The sequence below is a fragment of the Paralichthys olivaceus genome, chromosome 5 (assembly GCF_024713975.1).
Source record: "Paralichthys olivaceus isolate ysfri-2021 chromosome 5, ASM2471397v2, whole genome shotgun sequence".
Lineage (NCBI taxonomy): Eukaryota > Metazoa > Chordata > Actinopteri > Pleuronectiformes > Paralichthyidae > Paralichthys > Paralichthys olivaceus.
Genome location: NC_091097.1, coordinates 22,201,341 through 22,217,493, shown reverse-complemented (window position 1 = coordinate 22,217,493; position 16,153 = coordinate 22,201,341). Strand labels below are relative to the sequence as shown.

The 16,153-nt window shown below is 41.9% G+C and overlaps 26 non-coding genes across 26 annotated transcripts; all 26 read right to left on the bottom strand.

Moving 5' to 3' along the window:
- Nucleotides 1-406: 406 nt before the first annotated feature.
- Nucleotides 407-525, bottom strand: LOC138407943 (5S ribosomal RNA). Its single transcript, XR_011241261.1, has one exon. It is a non-coding gene; the product is annotated as a 5S ribosomal RNA (ribosomal RNA).
- A 490-nt stretch (nucleotides 526-1,015) lies between these two features.
- On the bottom strand, nucleotides 1,016-1,134 carry LOC138408926 (5S ribosomal RNA). Its single transcript, XR_011242247.1, has one exon. It is a non-coding gene; the product is annotated as a 5S ribosomal RNA (ribosomal RNA).
- A 490-nt stretch (nucleotides 1,135-1,624) lies between these two features.
- LOC138408925 (5S ribosomal RNA) lies at nucleotides 1,625-1,743 on the bottom strand. Its single transcript, XR_011242246.1, has one exon. It is a non-coding gene; the product is annotated as a 5S ribosomal RNA (ribosomal RNA).
- A 490-nt stretch (nucleotides 1,744-2,233) lies between these two features.
- Nucleotides 2,234-2,352, bottom strand: LOC138409277 (5S ribosomal RNA). Its single transcript, XR_011242597.1, has one exon. It is a non-coding gene; the product is annotated as a 5S ribosomal RNA (ribosomal RNA).
- A 490-nt stretch (nucleotides 2,353-2,842) lies between these two features.
- Nucleotides 2,843-2,961, bottom strand: LOC138407942 (5S ribosomal RNA). Its single transcript, XR_011241260.1, has one exon. It is a non-coding gene; the product is annotated as a 5S ribosomal RNA (ribosomal RNA).
- Nucleotides 2,962-3,451: 490 nt separating this feature from the next.
- LOC138408923 (5S ribosomal RNA) lies at nucleotides 3,452-3,570 on the bottom strand. Its single transcript, XR_011242244.1, has one exon. It is a non-coding gene; the product is annotated as a 5S ribosomal RNA (ribosomal RNA).
- A 490-nt stretch (nucleotides 3,571-4,060) lies between these two features.
- Nucleotides 4,061-4,179, bottom strand: LOC138408922 (5S ribosomal RNA). Its single transcript, XR_011242243.1, has one exon. It is a non-coding gene; the product is annotated as a 5S ribosomal RNA (ribosomal RNA).
- A 490-nt stretch (nucleotides 4,180-4,669) lies between these two features.
- LOC138409189 (5S ribosomal RNA) lies at nucleotides 4,670-4,788 on the bottom strand. Its single transcript, XR_011242509.1, has one exon. It is a non-coding gene; the product is annotated as a 5S ribosomal RNA (ribosomal RNA).
- Nucleotides 4,789-5,278: 490 nt separating this feature from the next.
- On the bottom strand, nucleotides 5,279-5,397 carry LOC138409188 (5S ribosomal RNA). Its single transcript, XR_011242508.1, has one exon. It is a non-coding gene; the product is annotated as a 5S ribosomal RNA (ribosomal RNA).
- A 490-nt stretch (nucleotides 5,398-5,887) lies between these two features.
- On the bottom strand, nucleotides 5,888-6,006 carry LOC138409187 (5S ribosomal RNA). Its single transcript, XR_011242507.1, has one exon. It is a non-coding gene; the product is annotated as a 5S ribosomal RNA (ribosomal RNA).
- Nucleotides 6,007-6,496: 490 nt separating this feature from the next.
- On the bottom strand, nucleotides 6,497-6,615 carry LOC138408714 (5S ribosomal RNA). Its single transcript, XR_011242033.1, has one exon. It is a non-coding gene; the product is annotated as a 5S ribosomal RNA (ribosomal RNA).
- A 490-nt stretch (nucleotides 6,616-7,105) lies between these two features.
- LOC138409060 (5S ribosomal RNA) lies at nucleotides 7,106-7,224 on the bottom strand. The gene has a single exon (XR_011242381.1). It is a non-coding gene; the product is annotated as a 5S ribosomal RNA (ribosomal RNA).
- Nucleotides 7,225-7,714: 490 nt separating this feature from the next.
- Nucleotides 7,715-7,833, bottom strand: LOC138409058 (5S ribosomal RNA). The gene has a single exon (XR_011242379.1). It is a non-coding gene; the product is annotated as a 5S ribosomal RNA (ribosomal RNA).
- A 490-nt stretch (nucleotides 7,834-8,323) lies between these two features.
- LOC138408921 (5S ribosomal RNA) lies at nucleotides 8,324-8,442 on the bottom strand. The gene has a single exon (XR_011242242.1). It is a non-coding gene; the product is annotated as a 5S ribosomal RNA (ribosomal RNA).
- A 490-nt stretch (nucleotides 8,443-8,932) lies between these two features.
- On the bottom strand, nucleotides 8,933-9,051 carry LOC138408920 (5S ribosomal RNA). Its single transcript, XR_011242241.1, has one exon. It is a non-coding gene; the product is annotated as a 5S ribosomal RNA (ribosomal RNA).
- Nucleotides 9,052-9,541: 490 nt separating this feature from the next.
- On the bottom strand, nucleotides 9,542-9,660 carry LOC138409307 (5S ribosomal RNA). The gene has a single exon (XR_011242627.1). It is a non-coding gene; the product is annotated as a 5S ribosomal RNA (ribosomal RNA).
- A 490-nt stretch (nucleotides 9,661-10,150) lies between these two features.
- Nucleotides 10,151-10,269, bottom strand: LOC138409186 (5S ribosomal RNA). The gene has a single exon (XR_011242506.1). It is a non-coding gene; the product is annotated as a 5S ribosomal RNA (ribosomal RNA).
- A 490-nt stretch (nucleotides 10,270-10,759) lies between these two features.
- LOC138407941 (5S ribosomal RNA) lies at nucleotides 10,760-10,878 on the bottom strand. The gene has a single exon (XR_011241259.1). It is a non-coding gene; the product is annotated as a 5S ribosomal RNA (ribosomal RNA).
- A 490-nt stretch (nucleotides 10,879-11,368) lies between these two features.
- On the bottom strand, nucleotides 11,369-11,487 carry LOC138409185 (5S ribosomal RNA). The gene has a single exon (XR_011242505.1). It is a non-coding gene; the product is annotated as a 5S ribosomal RNA (ribosomal RNA).
- Nucleotides 11,488-11,977: 490 nt separating this feature from the next.
- Nucleotides 11,978-12,096, bottom strand: LOC138407940 (5S ribosomal RNA). The gene has a single exon (XR_011241258.1). It is a non-coding gene; the product is annotated as a 5S ribosomal RNA (ribosomal RNA).
- A 490-nt stretch (nucleotides 12,097-12,586) lies between these two features.
- Nucleotides 12,587-12,705, bottom strand: LOC138408919 (5S ribosomal RNA). The gene has a single exon (XR_011242240.1). It is a non-coding gene; the product is annotated as a 5S ribosomal RNA (ribosomal RNA).
- A 490-nt stretch (nucleotides 12,706-13,195) lies between these two features.
- LOC138408918 (5S ribosomal RNA) lies at nucleotides 13,196-13,314 on the bottom strand. The gene has a single exon (XR_011242239.1). It is a non-coding gene; the product is annotated as a 5S ribosomal RNA (ribosomal RNA).
- Nucleotides 13,315-13,804: 490 nt separating this feature from the next.
- LOC138409276 (5S ribosomal RNA) lies at nucleotides 13,805-13,923 on the bottom strand. The gene has a single exon (XR_011242596.1). It is a non-coding gene; the product is annotated as a 5S ribosomal RNA (ribosomal RNA).
- A 490-nt stretch (nucleotides 13,924-14,413) lies between these two features.
- On the bottom strand, nucleotides 14,414-14,532 carry LOC138407939 (5S ribosomal RNA). The gene has a single exon (XR_011241257.1). It is a non-coding gene; the product is annotated as a 5S ribosomal RNA (ribosomal RNA).
- A 490-nt stretch (nucleotides 14,533-15,022) lies between these two features.
- On the bottom strand, nucleotides 15,023-15,141 carry LOC138408242 (5S ribosomal RNA). Its single transcript, XR_011241561.1, has one exon. It is a non-coding gene; the product is annotated as a 5S ribosomal RNA (ribosomal RNA).
- Nucleotides 15,142-15,631: 490 nt separating this feature from the next.
- Nucleotides 15,632-15,750, bottom strand: LOC138408917 (5S ribosomal RNA). Its single transcript, XR_011242238.1, has one exon. It is a non-coding gene; the product is annotated as a 5S ribosomal RNA (ribosomal RNA).
- Between the last annotated feature and the right edge of the window lie 403 nt (nucleotides 15,751-16,153).

The following is a 16,153-nucleotide window of genomic DNA, read 5'->3' as shown; positions in this document are numbered from 1 at the left end:
ATCTTGAGGTGCGGGTGGGCAGGGGGGTCAATTGTTCCAAAATCAATCTCAAGGTGCAATTTTGTCATATCGTTGCAAGAAAAAAATCATTACAATTTTCAAAAATGACCTTCAGCAATATTGTCAGTGTTTCATATCCAGTTGTTTCCCTGATGCAGAGTAAACTCCCTGCTCTCTCATCGCTCTCTCCAAATAAGACAATTTGAAAATGATATGTTAATAAAACATGAATAAAGTAGTGTTTTGATTAGAAACAAATCTGATGAATGCTCACTTTCACCTTTCAGTGATGATGTGAGGGTTCCATATTCTTTTTTCCTTTGATGAACAGTCTTTCCTGCTCTTTCCAAGAGGTGTCTCCTCTGAAGCAGCAGCAACAGCGCCCTCTGCAAAGAAAAGTCTAAAAAGCTTACAGCACCTGGTATTCCCAGGCGGTCTCCCATTCAAGTACTAACCAGGCCCGACCCTGCTTAGCTTCCGAGATCGGACGAGATCGGGCGTGTTCAGGGTGGTATGGCCGTAAGCGATTAACTCCACCCACAATACCTCCTTTATACATGTGAATCATCACCATCATCAATGGTTCTTCTGTTGCTTTGCAACCATAGCATCTTGAGGTGTGGGTGGGCGGGAGGGTCAATTGTTCCAAAATCAATCTCAAGGTGCAATTTTGTCATATCGTTGCAAGAAAAAAATCATTACAATTTTCAAAAATGACCTTCAGCAATATTGTCAGTGTTTCATATCCAGTTGTTTCCCTGATGCAGAGTAAACTCCCTGCTCTTTCATCGCTCTCTCCAAATAAGACAATTTGAAAATGATATGTTAATAAAACATGAATAAAGTAGTGTTTTGATTAGAAACAAATCTGATGAATGCTCACTTTCACCTTTCAGTGATGATGTGAGGGTTCCATATTCTTTTTTCCTTTGATGAACAGTCTTTCCTGCTCTTTCCAAGAGGTGTCTCCTCTGAAGCAGCAGCAACAGCGCCCTCTGCAAAGAAAAGTCTAAAAAGCTTACAGCACCTGGTATTCCCAGGCGGTCTCCCATTCAAGTACTAACCAGGCCCGACCCTGCTTAGCTTCCGAGATCGGACGAGATTGGGCGTGTTCAGGGTGGTATGGCCGTAAGCGATTAACTCCACCCACAATACCTCCTTTATACATGTGAATCATCACCATCATCAATGGTTCTTCTGTTGCTTTGCAACCATAGCATCTTGAGGTGTGGTTGGGCGGGAGGGTCAATTGTTCCAAAATCAATCTCAAGGTGCAATTTTGTCATATCGTTGCAAGAAAAAAATCATTACAATTTTCAAAAATGACCTTCAGCAATATTGTCAGTGTTTCATATCCAGTTGTTTCCCTGATGCAGAGTAAACTCCCTGCTCTTTCATCGCTCTCTCCAAATAAGACAATTTGAAAATGATATGTTAATAAAACATGAATAAAGTAGTGTTTTGATTAGAAACAAATCTGATGAATGCTCACTTTCACCTTTCAGTGATGATGTGAGGGTTCCATATTCTTTTTTCCTTTGATGAACAGTCTTTCCTGCTCTTTCCAAGAGGTGTCTCCTCTGAAGCAGCAGCAACAGCGCCCTCTGCAAAGAAAAGTCTAAAAAGCTTACAGCACCTGGTATTCCCAGGCGGTCTCCCATTCAAGTACTAACCAGGCCCGACCCTGCTTAGCTTCCGAGATCGGACGAGATTGGGCGTGTTCAGGGTGGTATGGCCGTAAGCGATTAACTCCACCCACAATACCTCCTTTATACATGTGAATCATCACCATCATCAATGGTTCTTCTGTTGCTTTGCAACCATAGCATCTTGAGGTGTGGTTGGGCGGGAGGGTCAATTGTTCCAAAATCAATCTCAAGGTGCAATTTTGTCATATCGTTGCAAGAAAAAAATCATTACAATTTTCAAAAATGACCTTCAGCAATATTGTCAGTGTTTCATATCCAGTTGTTTCCCTGATGCAGAGTAAACTCCCTGCTCTCTCATCGCTCTCTCCAAATAAGACAATTTGAAAATGATATGTTAATAAAACATGAATAAAGTAGTGTTTTGATTAGAAACAAATCTGATGAATGCTCACTTTCACCTTTCAGTGATGATGTGAGGGTTCCATATTCTTTTTTCCTTTGATGAACAGTCTTTCCTGCTCTTTCCAAGAGGTGTCTCCTCTGAAGCAGCAGCAACAGCGCCCTCTGCAAAGAAAAGTCTAAAAAGCTTACAGCACCTGGTATTCCCAGGCGGTCTCCCATTCAAGTACTAACCAGGCCAGACCCTGCTTAGCTTCCGAGATCGGACGAGATTGGGCGTGTTCAGGGTGGTATGGCCGTAAGCGATTAACTCCACCCACAATACCTCCTTTATACATGTGAATCATCACCATCATCAATGGTTCTTCTGTTGCTTTGCAACCATAGCATCTTGAGGTGTGGGTGGGCGGGAGGGTCAATTGTTCCAAAATCAATCTCAAGGTGCAATTTTGTCATATCGTTGCAAGAAAAAAATCATTACAATTTTCAAAAATGACCTTCAGCAATATTGTCAGTGTTTCATATCCAGTTGTTTCCCTGATGCAGAGTAAACTCCCTGCTCTTTCATCGCTCTCTCCAAATAAGACAATTTGAAAATGATATGTTAATAAAACATGAATAAAGTAGTGTTTTGATTAGAAACAAATCTGATGAATGCTCACTTTCACCTTTCAGTGATGATGTGAGGGTTCCATATTCTTTTTTCCTTTGATGAACAGTCTTTCCTGCTCTTTCCAAGAGGTGTCTCCTCTGAAGCAGCAGCAACAGCGCCCTCTGCAAAGAAAAGTCTAAAAAGCTTACAGCACCTGGTATTCCCAGGCGGTCTCCCATTCAAGTACTAACCAGGCCCGACCCTGCTTAGCTTCCGAGATCGGACGAGATCGGGCGTGTTCAGGGTGGTATGGCCGTAAGCGATTAACTCCACCCACAATACCTCCTTTATACATGTGAATCATCACCATCATCAATGGTTCTTCTGTTGCTTTGCAACCATAGCATCTTGAGGTGTGGGTGGGCGTGAGGGTCAATTGTTCCAAAATCAATCTCAAGGTGCAATTTTGGCATATCGTTGCAAGAAAAAAATCATTACAATTTTCAAAAATGACCTTCAGCAATATTGTCAGTGTTTCATATCCAGTTGTTTCCCTGATGCAGAGTAAACTCCCTGCTCTTTCATCGCTCTCTCCAAATAAGACAATTTGAAAATGATATGTTAATAAAACATGAATAAAGTAGTGTTTTGATTAGAAACAAATCTGATGAATGCTCACTTTCACCTTTCAGTGATGATGTGAGGGTTCCATATTCTTTTTTCCTTTGATGAACAGTCTTTCCTGCTCTTTCCAAGAGGTGTCTCCTCTGAAGCAGCAGCAACAGCGCCCTCTGCAAAGAAAAGTCTAAAAAGCTTACAGCACCTGGTATTCCCAGGCGGTCTCCCATTCAAGTACTAACCAGGCCCGACCCTGCTTAGCTTCCGAGATCGGACGAGATTGGGCGTGTTCAGGGTGGTATGGCCGTAAGCGATTAACTCCACCCACAATACCTCCTTTATACATGTGAATCATCACCATCATCAATGGTTCTTCTGTTGCTTTGCAACCATAGCATCTTGAGGTGTGGGTGGGCGTGAGGGTCAATTGTTCCAAAATCAATCTCAAGGTGCAATTTTGTCATATCGTTGCAAGAAAAAAATCATTACAATTTTCAAAAATGACCTTCAGCAATATTGTCAGTGTTTCATATCCAGTTGTTTCCCTGATGCAGAGTAAACTCCCTGCTCTTTCATCGCTCTCTCCAAATAAGACAATTTGAAAATGATATGTTAATAAAACATGAATAAAGTAGTGTTTTGATTAGAAACAAATCTGATGAATGCTCACTTTCACCTTTCAGTGATGATGTGAGGGTTCCATATTCTTTTTTCCTTTGATGAACAGTCTTTCCTGCTCTTTCCAAGAGGTGTCTCCTCTGAAGCAGCAGCAACAGCGCCCTCTGCAAAGAAAAGTCTAAAAAGCTTACAGCACCTGGTATTCCCAGGCGGTCTCCCATTCAAGTACTAACCAGGCCCGACCCTGCTTAGCTTCCGAGATCGGACGAGATTGGGCGTGTTCAGGGTGGTATGGCCGTAAGCGATTAACTCCACCCACAATACCTCCTTTATACATGTGAATCATCACCATCATCAATGGTTCTTCTGTTGCTTTGCAACCATAGCATCTTGAGGTGTGGGTGGGCGTGAGGGTCAATTGTTCCAAAATCAATCTCAAGGTGCAATTTTGTCATATCGTTGCAAGAAAAAAATCATTACAATTTTCAAAAATGACCTTCAGCAATATTGTCAGTGTTTCATATCCAGTTGTTTCCCTGATGCAGAGTAAACTCCCTGCTCTTTCATCGCTCTCTCCAAATAAGACAATTTGAAAATGATATGTTAATAAAACATGAATAAAGTAGTGTTTTGATTAGAAACAAATCTGATGAATGCTCACTTTCACCTTTCAGTGATGATGTGAGGGTTCCATATTCTTTTTTCCTTTGATGAACAGTCTTTCCTGCTCTTTCCAAGAGGTGTCTCCTCTGAAGCAGCAGCAACAGCGCCCTCTGCAAAGAAAAGTCTAAAAAGCTTACAGCACCTGGTATTCCCAGGCGGTCTCCCATTCAAGTACTAACCAGGCCCGACCGTGCTTAGTTTCCGAGATCAGACGAGATCGGGCGTGTTCAGGGTGGTATGGCCGTAAGCGATTAACTCCACCCACAATACCTCCTTTATACATGTGAATCATCACCATCATCAATGGTTCTTCTGTTGCTTTGCAACCATAGAATCTTGAGGTGTGGGTGGGCAGGGGGGTCAATTGTTCCAAAATCAATCTCAAGGTGCAATTTTGTCATATCGTTGCAAGAAAAAAATCATTACAATTTTCAAAAATGACCTTCAGCAATATTGTCAGTGTTTCATATCCAGTTGTTTCCCTGATGCAGAGTAAACTCCCTGCTCTTTCATCGCTCTCTCCAAATAAGACAATTTGAAAATGATATGTTAATAAAACATGAATAAAGTAGTGTTTTGATTAGAAACAAATCTGATGAATGCTCACTTTCACCTTTCAGTGATGATGTGAGGGTTCCATATTCTTTTTTCCTTTGATGAACAGTCTTTCCTGCTCTTTCCAAGAGGTGTCTCCTCTGAAGCAGCAGCAACAGCGCCCTCTGCAAAGAAAAGTCTAAAAAGCTTACAGCACCTGGTATTCCCAGGCGGTCTCCCATTCAAGTACTAACCAGGCCCGACCGTGCTTAGTTTCCGAGATCAGACGAGATCGGGCGTGTTCAGGGTGGTATGGCCGTAAGCGATTAACTCCACCCACAATACCTCCTTTATACATGTGAATCATCACCATCATCAATGGTTCTTCTGTTGCTTTGCAACCATAGAATCTTGAGGTGCGGGTGGGCAGGGGGGTCAATTGTTCCAAAATCAATCTCAAGGTGCAATTTTGTCATATCGTTGCAAGAAAAAAATCATTACAATTTTCAAAAATGACCTTCAGCAATATTGTCAGTGTTTCATATCCAGTTGTTTCCCTGATGCAGAGTAAACTCCCTGCTCTCTCATCGCTCTCTCCAAATAAGACAATTTGAAAATGATATGTTAATAAAACATGAATAAAGTAGTGTTTTGATTAGAAACAAATCTGATGAATGCTCACTTTCACCTTTCAGTGATGATGTGAGGGTTCCATATTCTTTTTTCCTTTGATGAACAGTCTTTCCTGCTCTTTCCAAGAGGTGTCTCCTCTGAAGCAGCAGCAACAGCGCCCTCTGCAAAGAAAAGTCTAAAAAGCTTACAGCACCTGGTATTCCCAGGCGGTCTCCCATTCAAGTACTAACCAGGCCCGACCGTGCTTAGTTTCCGAGATCAGACGAGATCGGGCGTGTTCAGGGTGGTATGGCCGTAAGCGATTAACTCCACCCACAATACCTCCTTTATACATGTGAATCATCACCATCATCAATGGTTCTTCTGTTGCTTTGCAACCATAGAATCTTGAGGTGCGGGTGGGCAGGGGGGTCAATTGTTCCAAAATCAATCTCAAGGTGCAATTTTGTCATATCGTTGCAAGAAAAAAATCATTACAATTTTCAAAAATGACCTTCAGCAATATTGTCAGTGTTTCATATCCAGTTGTTTCCCTGATGCAGAGTAAACTCCCTGCTCTCTCATCGCTCTCTCCAAATAAGACAATTTGAAAATGATATGTTAATAAAACATGAATAAAGTAGTGTTTTGATTAGAAACAAATCTGATGAATGCTCACTTTCACCTTTCAGTGATGATGTGAGGGTTCCATATTCTTTTTTCCTTTGATGAACAGTCTTTCCTGCTCTTTCCAAGAGGTGTCTCCTCTGAAGCAGCAGCAACAGCGCCCTCTGCAAAGAAAAGTCTAAAAAGCTTACAGCACCTGGTATTCCCAGGCGGTCTCCCATTCAAGTACTAACCAGGCCCGACCCTGCTTAGCTTCCAAGATCGGACGAGATCGGGCGTGTTCAGGGTGGTATGGCCGTAAGCGATTAACTCCACCCACAATACCTCCTTTATACATGTGAATCATCACCATCATCAATGGTTCTTCTGTTGCTTTGCAACCATAGCATCTTGAGGTGTGGGTGGGCGTGAGGGTCAATTGTTCCAAAATCAATCTCAAGGTGCAATTTTGGCATATCGTTGCAAGAAAAAAATCATTACAATTTTCAAAAATGACCTTCAGCAATATTGTCAGTGTTTCATATCCAGTTGTTTCCCTGATGCAGAGTAAACTCCCTGCTCTTTCATCGCTCTCTCCAAATAAGACAATTTGAAAATGATATGTTAATAAAACATGAATAAAGTAGTGTTTTGATTAGAAACAAATCTGATGAATGCTCACTTTCACCTTTCAGTGATGATGTGAGGGTTCCATATTCTTTTTTCCTTTGATGAACAGTCTTTCCTGCTCTTTCCAAGAGGTGTCTCCTCTGAAGCAGCAGCAACAGCGCCCTCTGCAAAGAAAAGTCTAAAAAGCTTACAGCACCTGGTATTCCCAGGCGGTCTCCCATTCAAGTACTAACCAGGCCCGACCCTGCTTAGCTTCCGAGATCGGACGAGATTGGGCGTGTTCAGGGAGGTATGGCCGTAAGCGATTAACTCCACCCACAATACCTCCTTTATACATGTGAATCATCACCATCATCAATGGTTCTTCTGTTGCTTTGCAACCATAGCATCTTGAGGTGTGGGTGGGCGTGAGGGTCAATTGTTCCAAAATCAATCTCAAGGTGCAATTTTGGCATATCGTTGCAAGAAAAAAATCATTACAATTTTCAAAAATGACCTTCAGCAATATTGTCAGTGTTTCATATCCAGTTGTTTCCCTGATGCAGAGTAAACTCCCTGCTCTTTCATCGCTCTCTCCAAATAAGACAATTTGAAAATGATATGTTAATAAAACATGAATAAAGTAGTGTTTTGATTAGAAACAAATCTGATGAATGCTCACTTTCACCTTTCAGTGATGATGTGAGGGTTCCATATTCTTTTTTCCTTTGATGAACAGTCTTTCCTGCTCTTTCCAAGAGGTGTCTCCTCTGAAGCAGCAGCAACAGCGCCCTCTGCAAAGAAAAGTCTAAAAAGCTTACAGCACCTGGTATTCCCAGGCGGTCTCCCATTCAAGTACTAACCAGGCCCGACCCTGCTTAGCTTCCGAGATCGGACGAGATTGGGCGTGTTCAGGGAGGTATGGCCGTAAGCGATTAACTCCACCCACAATACCTCCTTTATACATGTGAATCATCACCATCATCAATGGTTCTTATGTTGCTTTGCAACCATAGCATCTTGAGGTGTGGGTGGGCGTGAGGGTCAATTGTTCCAAAATCAATCTCAAGGTGCAATTTTGTCATATCGTTGCAAGAAAAAAATCATTACAATTTTCAAAAATGACCTTCAGCAATATTGTCAGTGTTTCATATCCAGTTGTTTCCCTGATGCAGAGTAAACTCCCTGCTCTTTCATCGCTCTCTCCAAATAAGACAATTTGAAAATGATATGTTAATAAAACATGAATAAAGTAGTGTTTTGATTAGAAACAAATCTGATGAATGCTCACTTTCACCTTTCAGTGATGATGTGAGGGTTCCATATTCTTTTTTCCTTTGATGAACAGTCTTTCCTGCTCTTTCCAAGAGGTGTCTCCTCTGAAGCAGCAGCAACAGCGCCCTCTGCAAAGAAAAGTCTAAAAAGCTTACAGCACCTGGTATTCCCAGGCGGTCTCCCATTCAAGTACTAACCAGGCCCGACCCTGCTTAGCTTCCGAGATCGGACGAGATTGGGCGTGTTCAGGGTGGTATGGCCGTAAGCGATTAACTCCACCCACAATACCTCCTTTATACATGTGAATCATCACCATCATCAATGGTTCTTCTGTTGCTTTGCAACCATAGCATCTTGAGGTGTGGGTGGGCGGGAGGGTCAATTGTTCCAAAATCAATCTCAAGGTGCAATTTTGTCATATCGTTGCAAGAAAAAAATCATTACAATTTTCAAAAATGACCTTCAGCAATATTGTCAGTGTTTCATATCCAGTTGTTTCCCTGATGCAGAGTAAACTCCCTGCTCTTTCATCGCTCTCTCCAAATAAGACAATTTGAAAATGATATGTTAATAAAACATGAATAAAGTAGTGTTTTGATTAGAAACAAATCTGATGAATGCTCACTTTCACCTTTCAGTGATGATGTGAGGGTTCCATATTCTTTTTTCCTTTGATGAACAGTCTTTCCTGCTCTTTCCAAGAGGTGTCTCCTCTGAAGCAGCAGCAACAGCGCCCTCTGCAAAGAAAAGTCTAAAAAGCTTACAGCACCTGGTATTCCCAGGCGGTCTCCCATTCAAGTACTAACCAGGCCCGACCCTGCTTAGCTTCCGAGATCGGACGAGATTGGGCGTGTTCAGGGTGGTATGGCCGTAAGCGATTAACTCCACCCACAATACCTCCTTTATACATGTGAATCATCACCATCATCAATGGTTCTTCTGTTGCTTTGCAACCATAGCATCTTGAGGTGTGGTTGGGCGGGAGGGTCAATTGTTCCAAAATCAATCTCAAGGTGCAATTTTGTCATATCGTTGCAAGAAAAAAATCATTACAATTTTCAAAAATGACCTTCAGCAATATTGTCAGTGTTTCATATCCAGTTGTTTCCCTGATGCAGAGTAAACTCCCTGCTCTTTCATCGCTCTCTCCAAATAAGACAATTTGAAAATGATATGTTAATAAAACATGAATAAAGTAGTGTTTTGATTAGAAACAAATCTGATGAATGCTCACTTTCACCTTTCAGTGATGATGTGAGGGTTCCATATTCTTTTTTCCTTTGATGAACAGTCTTTCCTGCTCTTTCCAAGAGGTGTCTCCTCTGAAGCAGCAGCAACAGCGCCCTCTGCAAAGAAAAGTCTAAAAAGCTTACAGCACCTGGTATTCCCAGGCGGTCTCCCATTCAAGTACTAACCAGGCCCGACCCTGCTTAGCTTCCGAGATCGGACGAGATTGGGTGTGTTCAGGGTGCAATGGCCGTAAGCGATTAACTCCACCCACAATACCTCCTTTATACATGTGAATCATCACCATCATCAATGGTTCTTCTGTTGCTTTGCAACCATAGCATCTTGAGGTGTGGGTGGGCGGGAGGGTCAATTGTTCCAAAATCAATCTCAAGGTGCAATTTTGTCATATCGTTGCAAGAAAAAAATCATTACAATTTTCAAAAATGACCTTCAGCAATATTGTCAGTGTTTCATATCCAGTTGTTTCCCTGATGCAGAGTAAACTCCCTGCTCTTTCATCGCTCTCTCCAAATAAGACAATTTGAAAATGATATGTTAATAAAACATGAATAAAGTAGTGTTTTGATTAGAAACAAATCTGATGAATGCTCACTTTCACCTTTCAGTGATGATGTGAGGGTTCCATATTCTTTTTTCCTTTGATGAACAGTCTTTCCTGCTCTTTCCAAGAGGTGTCTCCTCTGAAGCAGCAGCAACAGCGCCCTCTGCAAAGAAAAGTCTAAAAAGCTTACAGCACCTGGTATTCCCAGGCGGTCTCCCATTCAAGTACTAACCAGGCCCGACCGTGCTTAGTTTCCGAGATCAGACGAGATCGGGCGTGTTCAGGGTGGTATGGCCGTAAGCGATTAACTCCACCCACAATACCTCCTTTATACATGTGAATCATCACCATCATCAATGGTTCTTCTGTTGCTTTGCAACCATAGAATCTTGAGGTGCGGGTGGGCAGGGGGGTCAATTGTTCCAAAATCAATCTCAAGGTGCAATTTTGTCATATCGTTGCAAGAAAAAAATCATTACAATTTTCAAAAATGACCTTCAGCAATATTGTCAGTGTTTCATATCCAGTTGTTTCCCTGATGCAGAGTAAACTCCCTGCTCTCTCATCGCTCTCTCCAAATAAGACAATTTGAAAATGATATGTTAATAAAACATGAATAAAGTAGTGTTTTGATTAGAAACAAATCTGATGAATGCTCACTTTCACCTTTCAGTGATGATGTGAGGGTTCCATATTCTTTTTTCCTTTGATGAACAGTCTTTCCTGCTCTTTCCAAGAGGTGTCTCCTCTGAAGCAGCAGCAACAGCGCCCTCTGCAAAGAAAAGTCTAAAAAGCTTACAGCACCTGGTATTCCCAGGCGGTCTCCCATTCAAGTACTAACCAGGCCCGACCCTGCTTAGCTTCCGAGATCGGACGAGATCGGGCGTGTTCAGGGTGGTATGGCCGTAAGCGATTAACTCCACCCACAATACCTCCTTTATACATGTGAATCATCACCATCATCAATGGTTCTTCTGTTGCTTTGCAACCATAGCATCTTGAGGTGTGGTTGGGCGGGAGGGTCAATTGTTCCAAAATCAATCTCAAGGTGCAATTTTGTCATATCGTTGCAAGAAAAAAATCATTACAATTTTCAAAAATGACCTTCAGCAATATTGTCAGTGTTTCATATCCAGTTGTTTCCCTGATGCAGAGTAAACTCCCTGCTCTTTCATCGCTCTCTCCAAATAAGACAATTTGAAAATGATATGTTAATAAAACATGAATAAAGTAGTGTTTTGATTAGAAACAAATCTGATGAATGCTCACTTTCACCTTTCAGTGATGATGTGAGGGTTCCATATTCTTTTTTCCTTTGATGAACAGTCTTTCCTGCTCTTTCCAAGAGGTGTCTCCTCTGAAGCAGCAGCAACAGCGCCCTCTGCAAAGAAAAGTCTAAAAAGCTTACAGCACCTGGTATTCCCAGGCGGTCTCCCATTCAAGTACTAACCAGGCCCGACCGTGCTTAGTTTCCGAGATCAGACGAGATCGGGCGTGTTCAGGGTGGTATGGCCGTAAGCGATTAACTCCACCCACAATACCTCCTTTATACATGTGAATCATCACCATCATCAATGGTTCTTCTGTTGCTTTGCAACCATAGAATCTTGAGGTGCGGGTGGGCAGGGGGGTCAATTGTTCCAAAATCAATCTCAAGGTGCAATTTTGTCATATCGTTGCAAGAAAAAAATCATTACAATTTTCAAAAATGACCTTCAGCAATATTGTCAGTGTTTCATATCCAGTTGTTTCCCTGATGCAGAGTAAACTCCCTGCTCTCTCATCGCTCTCTCCAAATAAGACAATTTGAAAATGATATGTTAATAAAACATGAATAAAGTAGTGTTTTGATTAGAAACAAATCTGATGAATGCTCACTTTCACCTTTCAGTGATGATGTGAGGGTTCCATATTCTTTTTTCCTTTGATGAACAGTCTTTCCTGCTCTTTCCAAGAGGTGTCTCCTCTGAAGCAGCAGCAACAGCGCCCTCTGCAAAGAAAAGTCTAAAAAGCTTACAGCACCTGGTATTCCCAGGCGGTCTCCCATTCAAGTACTAACCAGGCCCGACCCTGCTTAGCTTCCGAGATCGGACGAGATCGGGCGTGTTCAGGGTGGTATGGCCGTAAGCGATTAACTCCACCCACAATACCTCCTTTATACATGTGAATCATCACCATCATCAATGGTTCTTCTGTTGCTTTGCAACCATAGCATCTTGAGGTGTGGGTGGGCGGGAGGGTCAATTGTTCCAAAATCAATCTCAAGGTGCAATTTTGTCATATCGTTGCAAGAAAAAAATCATTACAATTTTCAAAAATGACCTTCAGCAATATTGTCAGTGTTTCATATCCAGTTGTTTCCCTGATGCAGAGTAAACTCCCTGCTCTTTCATCGCTCTCTCCAAATAAGACAATTTGAAAATGATATGTTAATAAAACATGAATAAAGTAGTGTTTTGATTAGAAACAAATCTGATGAATGCTCACTTTCACCTTTCAGTGATGATGTGAGGGTTCCATATTCTTTTTTCCTTTGATGAACAGTCTTTCCTGCTCTTTCCAAGAGGTGTCTCCTCTGAAGCAGCAGCAACAGCGCCCTCTGCAAAGAAAAGTCTAAAAAGCTTACAGCACCTGGTATTCCCAGGCGGTCTCCCATTCAAGTACTAACCAGGCCCGACCCTGCTTAGCTTCCGAGATCGGACGAGATTGGGCGTGTTCAGGGTGGTATGGCCGTAAGCGATTAACTCCACCCACAATACCTCCTTTATACATGTGAATCATCACCATCATCAATGGTTCTTCTGTTGCTTTGCAACCATAGCATCTTGAGGTGTGGTTGGGCGGGAGGGTCAATTGTTCCAAAATCAATCTCAAGGTGCAATTTTGTCATATCGTTGCAAGAAAAAAATCATTACAATTTTCAAAAATGACCTTCAGCAATATTGTCAGTGTTTCATATCCAGTTGTTTCCCTGATGCAGAGTAAACTCCCTGCTCTTTCATCGCTCTCTCCAAATAAGACAATTTGAAAATGATATGTTAATAAAACATGAATAAAGTAGTGTTTTGATTAGAAACAAATCTGATGAATGCTCACTTTCACCTTTCAGTGATGATGTGAGGGTTCCATATTCTTTTTTCCTTTGATGAACAGTCTTTCCTGCTCTTTCCAAGAGGTGTCTCCTCTGAAGCAGCAGCAACAGCGCCCTCTGCAAAGAAAAGTCTAAAAAGCTTACAGCACCTGGTATTCCCAGGCGGTCTCCCATTCAAGTACTAACCAGGCCCGACCCTGCTTAGCTTCCGAGATCGGACGAGATTGGGCGTGTTCAGGGTGGTATGGCCGTAAGCGATTAACTCCACCCACAATACCTCCTTTATACATGTGAATCATCACCATCATCAATGGTTCTTCTGTTGCTTTGCAACCATAGCATCTTGAGGTGTGGTTGGGCGGGAGGGTCAATTGTTCCAAAATCAATCTCAAGGTGCAATTTTGTCATATCGTTGCAAGAAAAAAATCATTACAATTTTCAAAAATGACCTTCAGCAATATTGTCAGTGTTTCATATCCAGTTGTTTCCCTGATGCAGAGTAAACTCCCTGCTCTCTCATCGCTCTCTCCAAATAAGACAATTTGAAAATGATATGTTAATAAAACATGAATAAAGTAGTGTTTTGATTAGAAACAAATCTGATGAATGCTCACTTTCACCTTTCAGTGATGATGTGAGGGTTCCATATTCTTTTTTCCTTTGATGAACAGTCTTTCCTGCTCTTTCCAAGAGGTGTCTCCTCTGAAGCAGCAGCAACAGCGCCCTCTGCAAAGAAAAGTCTAAAAAGCTTACAGCACCTGGTATTCCCAGGCGGTCTCCCATTCAAGTACTAACCAGGCCAGACCCTGCTTAGCTTCCGAGATCGGACGAGATTGGGCGTGTTCAGGGTGGTATGGCCGTAAGCGATTAACTCCACCCACAATACCTCCTTTATACATGTGAATCATCACCATCATCAATGGTTCTTCTGTTGCTTTGCAACCATAGCATCTTGAGGTGTGGGTGGGCGGGAGGGTCAATTGTTCCAAAATCAATCTCAAGGTGCAATTTTGTCATATCGTTGCAAGAAAAAAATCATTACAATTTTCAAAAATGACCTTCAGCAATATTGTCAGTGTTTCATATCCAGTTGTTTCCCTGATGCAGAGTAAACTCCCTGCTCTTTCATCGCTCTCTCCAAATAAGACAATTTGAAAATGATATGTTAATAAAACATGAATAAAGTAGTGTTTTGATTAGAAACAAATCTGATGAATGCTCACTTTCACCTTTCAGTGATGATGTGAGGGTTCCATATTCTTTTTTCCTTTGATGAACAGTCTTTCCTGCTCTTTCCAAGAGGTGTCTCCTCTGAAGCAGCAGCAACAGCGCCCTCTGCAAAGAAAAGTCTAAAAAGCTTACAGCACCTGGTATTCCCAGGCGGTCTCCCATTCAAGTACTAACCAGGCCCGACCCTGCTTAGCTTCCGAGATCGGACGAGATCGGGCGTGTTCAGGGTGGTATGGCCGTAAGCGATTAACTCCACCCACAATACCTCCTTTATACATGTGAATCATCACCATCATCAATGGTTCTTCTGTTGCTTTGCAACCATAGCATCTTGAGTTGTGGGTGGGCGGGAGGGTCAATTGTTCCAAAATCAATCTCAAGGTGCAATTTTGTCATATCGTTGCAAGAAAAAAATCATTACAATTTTCAAAAATGACCTTCAGCAATATTGTCAGTGTTTCATATCCAGTTGTTTCCCTGATGCAGAGTAAACTCCCTGCTCTTTCATCGCTCTCTCCAAATAAGACAATTTGAAAATGATATGTTAATAAAACATGAATAAAGTAGTGTTTTGATTAGAAACAAATCTGATGAATGCTCACTTTCACCTTTCAGTGATGATGTGAGGGTTCCATATTCTTTTTTCCTTTGATGAACAGTCTTTCCTGCTCTTTCCAAGAGGTGTCTCCTCTGAAGCAGCAGCAACAGCGCCCTCTGCAAAGAAAAGTCTAAAAAGCTTACAGCACCTGGTATTCCCAGGCGGTCTCCCATTCAAGTACTAACCAGGCCCGACCCTGCTTAGCTTCCGAGATCAGACGAGATCGGGCGTGTTCAGGGTGGTATGGCCGTAAGCGATTAACTCCACCCACAATACCTCCTTTATACATGTGAATCATCACCATCATCAATGGTTCTTCTGTTGCTTTGCAACCATAGCATCTTGAGGTGTGGGTGGGCGTGAGGGTCAATTGTTCCAAAATCAATCTCAAGGTGCAATTTTGGCATATCGTTGCAAGAAAAAAATCATTACAATTTTCAAAAATGACCTTCAGCAATATTGTCAGTGTTTCATATCCAGTTGTTTCCCTGATGCAGAGTAAACTCCCTGCTCTTTCATCGCTCTCTCCAAATAAGACAATTTGAAAATGATATGTTAATAAAACATGAATAAAGTAGTGTTTTGATTAGAAACAAATCTGATGAATGCTCACTTTCACCTTTCAGTGATGATGTGAGGGTTCCATATTCTTTTTTCCTTTGATGAACAGTCTTTCCTGCTCTTTCCAAGAGGTGTCTCCTCTGAAGCAGCAGCAACAGCGCCCTCTGCAAAGAAAAGTCTAAAAAGCTTACAGCACCTGGTATTCCCAGGCGGTCTCCCATTCAAGTACTAACCAGGCCCGACCCTGCTTAGCTTCCGAGATCGGACGAGATTGGGCGTGTTCAGGGTGGTATGGCCGTAAGCGATTAACTCCACCCACAATACCTCCTTTATACATGTGAATCATCACCATCATCAATGGTTCTTCTGTTGCTTTGCAACCATAGCATCTTGAGGTGTGGGTGGGCGTGAGGGTCAATTGTTCCAAAATCAATCTCAAGGTGCAATTTTGTCATATCGTTGCAAGAAAAAAATCATTACAATTTTCAAAAATGACCTTCAGCAATATTGTCAGTGTTTCATATCCAGTTGTTTCCCTGATGCAGAGTAAACTCCCTGCTCTTTCATCGCTCTCTCCAAATAAGACAATTTGAAAATGATATGTTAATAAAACATGAATAAAGTAGTGTTTTGATTAGAAACAAATCTGATGAATGCTCACTTTCACCTTTCAGTGATGATGTGAGGGTTCCATATTCTTTTTTCC